This window comes from Sturnus vulgaris, chromosome 23, assembly GCF_052056855.1.
Source record: "Sturnus vulgaris isolate bStuVul1 chromosome 23, bStuVul1.hap1, whole genome shotgun sequence".
Taxonomy (NCBI): domain Eukaryota; kingdom Metazoa; phylum Chordata; class Aves; order Passeriformes; family Sturnidae; genus Sturnus; species Sturnus vulgaris.
The window spans coordinates 4,013,705-4,025,294 of record NC_142265.1 but is presented as its reverse complement, the minus strand read 5'-3'; the positions used below and the strand labels follow the sequence as shown (position 1 = coordinate 4,025,294).

At 47.2% G+C, this 11,590-nt stretch overlaps 1 long non-coding RNA gene across 2 annotated transcripts in view; it reads left to right on the top strand.

Annotated features, from left to right (window-relative positions):
- Positions 1-2,522: 2,522 nt before the first annotated feature.
- The window catches only part of LOC148221340 (uncharacterized), a 53,182-nt gene continuing 44,114 nt past the window's right edge, over positions 2,523-11,590 (top strand). Inside the window, exons 1-4 of one of the 2 annotated variants that reach the window (XR_015808182.1) lie at positions 2,523-2,688; positions 3,274-3,394; positions 8,993-9,149; positions 10,351-10,544. This is a non-coding gene — a long non-coding RNA (uncharacterized LOC148221340). Of the gene's footprint in view, positions 2,689-3,273; positions 3,395-8,992; positions 9,150-10,350; positions 10,545-11,590 lie in introns of those variants that run through there. The other variant, XR_015808183.1, reaches the window with a different exon arrangement.

Below are 11,590 nucleotides of genomic sequence, written 5' to 3'. Positions count from 1 at the left end.
TGGACAGGACTGGCTTCACCACCAGTCCTTTATTAGAAAACCTTTTCTCCCTTCTTTCCATAGACTTCTCTCAGGCAATTCTGACTCCTTCTGTTCTCTCTGCTAACCCCCAGCTGGGGTGGCTGCCTAAAGCCCAACCTGGCCACCTTACCCTGACTGTCCCTCACACAGCATCACCCTGTGTGTCCCTTGCACAGCCACATGTCCCTTACCTGCCCACAGCACAGGCAGGCTCCATCCCAAACTGCAGCAGGCTCAGAGCCTCTAACTCCAACTGCAACTTAACCCGTGGCCAGCAAACCCACTCTTTTCTAACACCCAAACTCATTGTGCAGGCAAGGCTGTTTCCATTTCTTGGTGATCAGTACAGCAGTAATTCACTGGGAAAGATTCCCTCCTGCACTAACCTGACAAAATCAGTTTTCTGCTCAGGTTATGTACAGAGTGGTACTTGCAGGCAGGGACTGGAGGATGGCACTCTGTGAAAAGTTGGGCTTTTTTCTGTAGCAATGAGAGCTTGGCAGTCTGTTTAACAAAAAAAAAAAAAAAAGTAATTACTTCATAAATCCATACCATTCTCCTACACTCACAAACTCTTCTCCTGCATAGAATGACTGGTGCACTGCAGGCTTTGACCCCTTAGTGTAGGAAACCTGAGGCACAAAGCTGCACAACAGCAGTTGCAAAGATGCCAGGGAGGGTTTAGCAGAGCTGTGCTGTACCTGAATTCCAGGTTAAACCTTTGATCCCCTCCTCTCCCAGCTCACTGCCCTTTAGCCATTTGCAGAGTGCCTTTAGGTCTGAGTTACTGTGCCCAGGTGGGTTTGAGCTACAGGGTCCCCACCTGGGTTCCATTTCTGATGGAGACATTTCTAAACCAAACAGGATTTGAGGAGCAGAGGTAGTGTGGCTCTCAATTTTTCTGTGTGGGTTCAACCAGGTACAGCCTAGAGCAAGGCCAGAGTAGAAATCTGATCCTGATCAAGGCAGTGCCAGAAAGAACTGTCCCTTCAGTATATCCCTCCCACTTCCCACAGAAGGAAAACTCCATGCAGCCCCCAAACTTTCCTAGTCAACACTTGTTCCCTTTCCTCTGCACCGGCAGAAAAGCTTTGTTAAAAAGAATCATTTTCAGGATTTTGAATGTTTTGTTCCTGCCAGTGAGTCAATGGTTTTTCCAGTCCCTCCTCCACAATAAGTGAGTGCAGGCTGAGTGTGGTCCAGAGGAAAATGTGAGTTACACGTGTCCTGGCCACATGCTGCTCTGGTACCAATGATAACCAGATGGTGGCTTTCAGATCCCAGCTCCCCAGCAAGGAGAAGTGTTAGCAGGAGTGAGGGCAGAGTAAATATATAACCCAGCCTTGCCTGTGCCCAGCAAACACCTTCCCACAGGAAGGGTAGGGCTGTGGGACCTTGTTTTGTTCTCAGCATCCCCTGAGCTGAGGAGGAATGGGCTGGAGTTCAGGAACCCCCTGTAACAAACTCATCACTGAGCCCAAACTCCAACTGCATCTCCCATCCCCAGCACTTTGCTGTTCTGCTCATCTCCACTCCTCTTCATCTGAGCATATTTTCTGTTCTGGGAAAGGAAATTAGAGGGGCTGGATAATAGCAGAGACAGGCCTTGAGATAATTTCAAGGTTTGGGGGCAAACCAAGTGCAACTGGTACCTTATCATTTTGGATCTTACTCATTTAGGATGCAAATACTGCCAACCATCTGTAGCTGGAACAGTCCAGCAATTGGCAGATTTGAGGACAGTCATGGAAGCAACTCTGTCCCAAAAAAACAGCAGTGCAGGAGCCACAGTGTGCAGCAGGCCCCTGGGGCACGTCAGACCCCTTTGCCCTTGCACACAAAAAAAACCCCTGCAAATAAGCTCCCCAAAGTTACCACCATCATCATCATCATCATCATTTTCTGCAGAGTGATAGGAAAGCCAAAGCCCAGGTATCCAGAAGATTTTCCTGTAACAAGCTGAATACCTGGGAAGATTGGGACATGCAAGAAATCCTCTCAGTCTGAGGTTGGTGCCTTCGTTTCCCTTTCTCTGCTTGCCCTGGTCTTTGCTCTCACAGGGGGTGAGATTTCCCATTCCTCTGTGGAAACAGCGAGTTCCTGCAAGCACCCTTACCTCACTTCCCTCTCTTTCTACTTCCTTATTTTGAGCCACTAAGGGAGTGAACAGGAAGAGATCCATTGATGATTTTTAGGGTAAAATCTCAGGTAGGTTATCTTTATTAAAGATAAGCTAAGTACACAGAAAACATAAGCTTTACTCAGGCAGTAGTTCACAGGAACTTGGCAGAGTCCTGCCTGCATTTCAGAATCCTTCTCCTTTTTCTAGATGAAAGCCCTGCAGAAGGATTTGTTTTTCAGACAGAAGGCAAGCCAAGTTGGTGATTTCATCCTAAGGCAGGCTGTGTCAAGCTGGTCCTATTCAAACATGCAGGAAATCAACCCTGGAGCTCGTTCAGAAATGAGGATGGAGAGTGGGGGTAGAGAGAGGGGCCCTGAGGAGGACAAAAAAGCAAGCTCAGAAGAAGCAGAGAAGGTACCTGCAGTCAGGAGCCCATCCAAACCCTCGGGAGGATTGACTGACACAGTTTCATTCATTTCTTCATTTCCAGCTCTCCCATCTCTGTCCTCACAGATTGCTGTGAGGGACACGCAGGCACTGCTCTGGTAAGGGGTCAGGTGGCTGCCACAGCCCAAGGAGGATTTCCCCAGAGTTCCCCCATTCTTTTTTCTGTTCAAAACAATCATTGCTAATTAAAGCAGTTGGTTTCTGAGTGTAAATGAGGAGAGGAGAGGAGAGGAGAGGAGAGGAGAGGAGAGGAGAGGAGAGGAGAGGAGAGGAGAGGAGAGGAGAGGAGAGGAGAGGAGAGGAGAGGAGAGGAGAGGAGAGGAGAGGAGAGGAGAGGAGAGGAGAGGAGAGGAGAGGAGAGGAGAGGAGAGGAGAGGAGAGGAGAGGAGAGGAGAGGAGAGGAGAGGATGCTCATGGGAACAGGGAAAAGGGAGAGGGAAATGGAGAAGAGACTCTGTGAAGACATTCTTTACAAACTGTCACAATTGTCTCAATTTAAACATTTGTAGAGCAGCAATGGAACTCCAGTGATCGAGGGGAGGCAACAGATGGCAGAATTCAGAACATTTGTTCTTGGGTCTGCTTCAAAATCTCCGAGCTCTTTGGACAGTCCATTCCCAAGCAGCAAGGGAAGGACTGTGGAGAAAAAAATTGGCATAATTTTATCTTCTGCATTTTTGCAGCTGCCAGCTTGCCTGTTGTGTGGTGAAGTCATCACTCCAAGAACCTCCATGGCCCTGCAGCAGGCTGAGACCAGCACTCCACAAGGAAAACCCATGAGAAAAACCTGCTGGGGATCTGTGTGTGAGTGTGTATAATCCTTCATCCCCAAATAACATCTGCAGGGGCTTCTGAGCAAGGCAGGCAGCGTTTGCTGTCACTGCTGGAAAAAGCTCAGACCTGCCCCTTTGCACTCACTCTGGCTACAGAAAAACTTCAAGGGCTCCAGTCCTTCCTTTCTAGCAACTGCTCTGCTGATTCCAGATTTTAGTGGTTTGGGTTTTATTTAAATCAAGCACTTTCTGATGTGAATAATACCAACAAAACTTTTGTATCTTGGCCTGGAAGATGGGAAAAATGCAGACACCAAAAGCCAAGGCAGGCTCTTAAATGTCGATGCTCATTAGGAATTTTTAACATTAGTGCCTGGTGCTGGAATCTGCCCATGCAGGCTGGAGGATGAGGAAATATGATTTGAACACATCTGCTCCAAGAGATACTGTCAGACTTGGGGAGCATCTTGTGGTAATTAGGGGAATTAATTTCTTCATATTATCCAGCAGCAGGGTTTTTTCCTGATTTTTTTTTCCTTTGGTTTTTTGTTCATTTGTTTGCTGCTTTGATTTTCTTTTTTTTTTTTCTTTTTTTCTTTTTTTTTTTTTTTTGTGGGGGGGATCCATTAACATTTTATTTTCTGCATTTTTTGACAACTGAAAAGCTCCCTGGCAATATTAAGAGCCTGTGTTCTCATAGCACCTCCCTCCCTGCTGCAGAGCACCTGGGTAAGAAACATTTTGGAAGTCAAGGAAGAGAACTCTGTAACCAAGTATTGTACTGTATTTTGAATTTTTGGCTCCAGATACAATACAGCTGTGGACCAAATTTGCCTTTCCCCTTTCCTGTCTCTGCCATATCTTCTCCCTCTACATTTCCCAATCCACACAGATTTCTCTCCAGAGGCCCCCACGAGACCCCCGTGCTGTGGTTAAAGCAAATCTTGGACTCTCCTGTCCAAAATACTGCCCTGAGCCCTCCCCAGTCACTGGTTTTGAGTGTTCCATGGTTAGTGTGGAGGAAAGGGGTTGAGCTGGATATTCCAGATTATGTCCCAGGCCAGAAGCATCTTTTTCCTCTCTAGCTGCTCTTACCTGTGTTCCCCAAATCAAAACTCTTCCCTCAGCAACTTCCATCTCCTGAGAAAATCTTTACAAAATCTATTAAAGAAAACAACAGCTTTAAGCCCTTCTTCTTTTTTTTTTTTTTTCCCCCCCTCTGGAAAAGGGGCCTATAATATTGTTTAATTAAAAGCTCATTCTGCAAGGCTCATTTGATGTCAGCTTTGAAATTCTGTGCGTTTTGTTCCCATTCTTCTTCTTTTGTGTGTTGAATTCAGTTCATTTCCAAACAAGGTTTCTGTGTGCTCGCTCCTTGAACCTCAATGCTTTGTGCAGCACTGAGCAGTGACAGAGTTATGTCAACCTCTCTGCTTCACTGGGCACATTTGTTCTCCCAAAATCAACAGAGCAGCTGGAGATGCTGACATCTGAAACACTCCTGGCTCCCTTTGCAGCACACAGCTCCTCTCTGGGCTGGGTGCAGTGCACAGAGTGCCTTGCACTGAACTCAAGCCAGAAAAGCAGGTGCTTAAGGACAATGAAGCCTTAGCCAAAAAAAAAAAAAATATATATATATATATATATCTTTAGCTAGGAAAATACAGGTTCATGGGCTGGTTTTGTGACTCCCAGTTTGGCTGCCTAACTGGGAGCAGCTCCATGGGGTCACTTTATTGGCATGGAGCACCTCTGTTGGGTGGATGTTGATTGGGGTGGGTTTGCTTAAAGTCAGGCTTGAGCTGGGGCCAGCTCGACCCAAATCTTTCACTTAGGCTAAGCATAATGTGGTGGGTTTAAATAAATTCATACAAAGCACCACACACAAGTACATGGTTGAGCTTTAATCCTGCTCCTGGAGGAGGAGAGCTGGCTAACCCTGCCCTCTGCTCCAGGAGCTTCTCCAGCCCTTCCTGGGAAGGCAAAAGCTTGAAGGAAAAGGCAAGGATCTTATACTGGGGAATGTGGAGGAAAAGGCAAAGATCTCATCTTTGAAAACTTAGAATCTTTGAAAATCAGAATCTTTGAAAATCAGAATCTTTGAAATCTTACTGATCTCTGAAAATCAGAAATTTTCAAAGAGAATGGAATGGGAAATGTGGTTTTGCAAGAGGTGGATGTTGGAGAGCCTGACTGAAAATCCTCCTTCTCAGATTTGGGAGACTGAGCTGGGCAGCTGTGAGGATCCAGCAGGGTGGAAAAGCAAGGTGGGATGTTAGAGGTACAAGATAATGCTTGAACACAAATGCTGTGTGAATTGGGGTGGGGGGTGGAACTGTGCAGTGATTGTATTTCTGTCTGATCACTGTCTGGGGAGTGCAGAGCTGGGGAATGCTGCTGGGAGAGCAGGCAAGGTGTTTTAGCTTTTTAAAAAAAAACAAATTGAAAGGTCATCCAGAAAAAAACCCCCAACATTGATATCAAGGTCTAAGAAATTTGCAAAAGTATTGCAGGGTCTGACCCTACTCCTGAGTTTCCATTTTCAGCACACCTGGCTGCTCGAGCCCATCCTTGAGGAAGCCTTTTCCTCACCTATAGCAGGGACAGAGAGAAACCACAAATGTCTGCCTTGAAGAACTGAAGATTTCATGGGGCCAGCTCTGTTTTGTGTCTGCACTTTGAGAGGACAGCACGACCAGAAGGTGCTGGAAGCGCTGGGAAGATGCAGATGAAGGCAGGGAGGGGTGGGAGCGAGAACTCGTGTGTGGGTCCCTTCCACCCCAGAATATTCAGTGATTCAGATGCCAGGGAGGTGGGCTGGGAGGGCGAGGGGGCTGCTCAGTTCTGTGCCTTTTGCCTGAAGCATTAAGGTGTAAATGCCGAGGTCTGAACCATTTAAATTTTATTCCTAACTTTATGTGTGTGCACAGCTCATAAAATCAGTGATGAGGGTGCCCAGTGGAGATGAAAGCTTCCCACCTGATGTGTACAGTGAATAACAATGATAGCTCAGGTGCACATTTTAGAATAGTTCCTGTTATTCTAGGAAGATGAAGCTCTGCCATGAAATGGTGGATTTCCTTAGGCTTTGGCTGTTTCTTAGCACCCGTGCTCATTTTCATGTGGCTTTTCCATTTGTTTTTCTCAGTGCTTGGAGGTGCCTGCCTGGCCTCTATGCCAGGGAAGATTGGGAGCAGGGAGTATGAAATTGGGCAGGTTTCCCCTGTCTGTGCTGAGCACAGGAGTGATATTGTGGTTTCTGAATTCGGGGGAAGCCTGTGGTACATTGCCAGCGTGGCTGTGTCCTCCCCAGCCAGGTGTGAGCAGAGGTGGTGGCCGTGGCCCTGTGGCTCCAGGAGCCATTTCTGGTGTGTGACAATAAGAAATGAGTGGTTGTCATGGTTACCTGCCTCCCTTTCCTCATCTTGCCAGATGTCTTCTCTGGAGCCTTGGGCTTGGAGCAGGATTCAGCATTTCCCTCCTGTTGAGATCACTCTGATCCAAGCACCTTGAATTTCAAATGTGCTGCTCTGTCCCCCTGGGGTGACATTTGTGAGTTTGGGTACCTTGGGAGCCTCTGGTGCTGCTGTCTCCCTACTGACCCTTCAGAACAGGAGAGAAGGGATTGAAATGAAGGCATCTGTGGGCTTCTTTAGGGGTGCAGCCCTGAGTTTGCTGTGGGGTCTGGGTGGTTCTCTCTTCACCAGACCATCCATGGCCTCAGAACAGGCAGTGCCTCCACAGAAAAGCTCCCAGGGGTCAGCCCAGCTCTATCTTTTCTCTCAGTCCTGTTTTTTGATATCAGACTAGTGTGGCAAGTTATAAAGTGACCTGAACCACGGAGGTCAGTCTCCACAAACCTTTTGGATTTAATATTTTTTCCCCCTTTTAGTGCCTTTTCTCCTTCTTTGCCAGAAAAGGAAGCTTGAGTGAGAGGGGAGCAGGTTAACAAAGAGTCTCTTTAAGGTTTTTTTTGTGCTGCCTTTGGTCAGCATTGCTTTGGAGAGGAAACTGAGCTCTGAAAAAGGGTTCATGCAAGCCATGCAAGAGTCCCATGCAGCAAGGGGGTGGCAGGGAATGCAGCAAGTCATGCTGTAGGAATTCTTGGAGGAGGAAGGTGAAGAGTCTCAAAGGAAGCAAAAGGTCATTTCCCTTTTAACAAAGTACATTTCAGAGATGCTTTAACAATTGATCAGTATCTAAATGTGCAGTCTGCTGTAGGGCTTGGAGATGGGTTATTTTACAGACTAACACCTGGCAGCCAATGTTAACAGGATGGACCCCGGAGCTGCAGGGAAGGTGACTACCCCATGGGGAAGGAAAACTTGCTCCTCTGGACCTCTTTTGAAATTAGGTCAATTATATTTACCATTTAAGGAGGATAAACCAAATTAAAATTATGAGGGTGCAAGGAATCCACTGTTTCTTCCTTTCTGTCCAGCTTTTATAGTAATAATCATTACCAAAAGCCCAGGAATGAGGGGCAGGGGAATCTCTGTGCATAGACAGCCAAGTGTTACAACACAGCTCTGGCTCGGGCTGCTGAGCCCCCTTGGAGCCTGGAACATCTGGTGCATGTCCTGCTGGAAGGTCAGCCTGGGAGCCAGGCAGAGCAATCAGCTCCTGAGGGCTGCACCAGGGCTCCGGGGGCTGCCCAGCTCTGTCTGCAGCTGGAGTCTGCGTGCTGGAGGAGCTCCTGCAGAATCAGATCAGCCCGTGAGGTCATGCAGGCAGTGATCCAGGCTCCTCCATCCCCTCCTGGATCCTGGAATGGCTCCCAGCAGAGGGTTGGGCTTCCCCAGCCATCCCTGCAGGGTCCTGCTCAGGTGTTCCTGGCTGCAGGTGGGAGGGGAAGGAGGTGGTGTGGTTAGGACAGCAATCCCTCCCTGCTTTGTTGGCTCTGTAGCTGGGAAGGGTCCAGGACTTGCTGCTCTGCCCTGCTCACCTGGGAAAACCTTTGGATTGACTAACCTGCCCAGAATTTTCCAGGAACACATCAGTGTTTTGCACACCCTCCCCTTCAGTCTCCTGAAATCCACATCACGCTTGTCCAACACCTGTCTGGGAGCTTACCTGGTGACAACTCTGACTGTCCCATGAACTGACCAGGTCCCTCCTGGAGGTGGGGAGGGAATTGGTGCTCTGTGCCTTAGGGTGACCAGTGCCACAGGAGTGGGAAGGCATTAGTCTTCTAATTAGCATTAGTAGGGCAACTATTATCTTAATTAAAAGACTGATAGTGACACTGAAGTTGTATTTGAGGTTTAACTGCTGCAGGGCCCTGAGTGAACTGTGTTTGTTAATCCTCAGTGAGGGAGTTCTATTTCACTGAGTGGTGTTTATTTAACGTACAAAAAGGGTCTTAATGAATCTCTATTAAATGCATATGTGGAAACCTTAATTTGAAGCATTACAGAAGAGAGTGAGATCTTCAATTCACAAAATCCTTTTTAAACACTGTGAGCTCCAAAATTTGGCCAGTGCCAAAGCAAACTGAATCCTGTAAACTCTGTGCCAGATGTCTCATGTGGGGTATGCTTAAAGTCCAAAGAAAATAAGGTCTGAAGGGAACAGTTTGGCCACTGACTCCCTAATCCAGCCTATATAAAGGAGTTTCATTTCCATTCAGGAAATAACCTCTTCTGGATGGATCCTGTTCAAAATGTGTCCACTGAACAATCCTTCTCAGCAATACCTATGCCTGTGAGCAGAAAGAGGATCTCATGGGAAGCTTTGGGAAGAATCTGGAACCTCTTGAAGTCTAAGAAAGAAGAGATAATAAACAGGTTAGAAACATCTCTGGGTATTTGGTGTTGCACTGGTCACTGCCTGGCCTGATGCTGAATACAGAGAATATTCTGACATGTTCTGGGTGTGATGTGAGATGAAACTTCAGCCAAATGTGTGACTTGCTACTGTGCCTTGTTCTGCTCTGTGCAGGGCACTCCAGGATATCGGGGTTAAAACAAACTCCAAACTTAACATTTAATCTTAAACATAACCATAACCCTATCCCTAAAACTAATGCTAACCCTAAACATTAGGACAACCCCAGCACGAATTCTAATGCTAACTATAACCAAACTCTAACCCTGAAGGTAACCTAGCCCTAAATGTTAACCTTAACCAAAACCCCTAAATGCTGACTCTAACACCAGGTACTTCTAAAGGCCACGAGCCCTAGTCCTAGAACTAACAATTAGCCCCAAATATAAACCCTACTCTAAGCAGCACCAACAGCCACCAGCCCTAACACTAACATCATCCCTACAGCCAAAACCAAAATCTAAACTATAATACTAAACCCAAACCTTAACCTAAGCCTTACAAAACCCTACCTCAAACTTTAATCCAAATTAACCCAAACTCCTAACCCTAAATTGAACTGTAACCTTAACACCATAACTCTAAATATAACCCTCACCTTGCCCTACATAACCTCCTAATCCCAAACCTTCCCCCTTGCCTTTTCAGCAAGGTGAGCAGCTCAGCCTTGGTGTGCAGCTGGTACAGGGCCCAGGGCAGGTAACACCCAGTAACAGTGCTCTGGCACCTTTAGAGGGGATCAGTCCCTGCATGCTTGCTGTTTTGGGGGAGAGGATGCAGCTTCTTTTGAGATGGGGTCTTTAGCAAAGAAACCAGTCATGGATCCACACATGGGGTGGTCTTGGTGAATTTAATTGCTTTTTCTAGTACACAGTTCTGTCTGTTAGAGCTGTTGAACCATTACAGGGGGAATGCAAAAGCCAAGCTGGTGAGAATTTCATCCTGGTACCTTTGGCATGTGAGCAGTCCCTGGTGCTGTTCAGTCTGGCTCCTGACTCGGTGACTGTCCTGGGTTACAAGGCAAAGATGTGCCCAAAAGTGTGAATTCTGTCCCCCTCTGTTAACCCAGCTGGGGCAGTGATCCTGATCTCTGTGGAGATCTCCTCTGTTAATGGACATCTGTTAACCCAGCTGGGGCAGTGTTCTTTATCTTGCCCACAGCCCATCCTCCCTCCAGGAGATCTCTCCTGTTCATGGCCGTGCAGTCCCGGGGCAGGGCTGATCAAATTCCATCATCCCATTGGGAGATGCTCCAGCCAGGGCAGGAGCCGAGCATTTCCTACCCAGATCAAAGGGGAGATTTGGAACAGCAGAGCAGCCTTTTCCCACTGGATCCCAGAGGACAAGAGCCACCAGACCTTTCTACAGGATCACTGCTTCAACCAGAACACTCCATCTGGACTGCCACCACCACCTTAACCAGGGGGGTGTCAGGTTGGATTCTGACACTGGCAGTGGTTTTCTTTTGTACTATTGAATGTATTTTATTTTTATTTTTATTTTTATTTTTTTTTCTTTTTTCCTATTAAATGGTATTTCTGACTTGGAGTCTCTCACTGGTTTTGCTTTCAAACCAGCACAGTGAGGCAGAAGGATTTCGATGGTGCCTAGAGCTGAGAGGGAAAGTGCAGATACCAGGGTGTGTGGTGCAGTTCAGGTTAAAGCCAGCAAGATTTTCTCAGCTGGAACTTGGGTGAGCTCTGCTTTTGCTGGATGTTTTTGAGTTTGTAGCTGAACTCTATGATAGAGACAATGGTTATTAACAGGAAAGGTTTCGTGTTGCCGTGTGATGCAAATGAGATTTTGTACTTGGAAGGGGAAGGTGGGTGAAATCTTTTTGTCCTGCCAGAGTTATCTGAGAGCAGTGACATTTTCAGCTGGGATCTGCCCTTTGGTGGATTAGAGATAGGCAAGGACCATTGGCTTCTTTTGCAAGTGCACAGCGCCATTGTGTGGTGGTTTTGTGAGAGCTGACCTCGGTCAGGTGAAAGCCAAGAGCTTTTATATCCTGGCACTGTTGGTGCAGGAACTGTGAGTGCAATGTCAGGGCTCCCTTGTGGGTCCTGGCTCCTGCAGACTGACAGAACGTGATGCTGCACATCCCTGGGAAGGAAGGCCAAGTCTCATCCCTGAGTTTGTAGGCTGCAAAAGAAAAGTGAATTCCAGCACTGCCTCTTTCTTCCAGAACCTTTTCTGTGCTGATCGTTTTCAGCTGCTGAATGTTCTTAGGTTTGGAACTGGACTCTGTGAAAGTGCCTGAGGGTCCATTGAGCTGAGCACACAGAGCTGTGTGTGCTGCACTTTAGAAGCTCCAAGGGGAAAGTGAAGGCCAGCACTTACTTTTTGTTCTAGGATCTCTGGTGTGGCTGGACATACTAAGTTTTGAAGCTGGGCTCTGCAA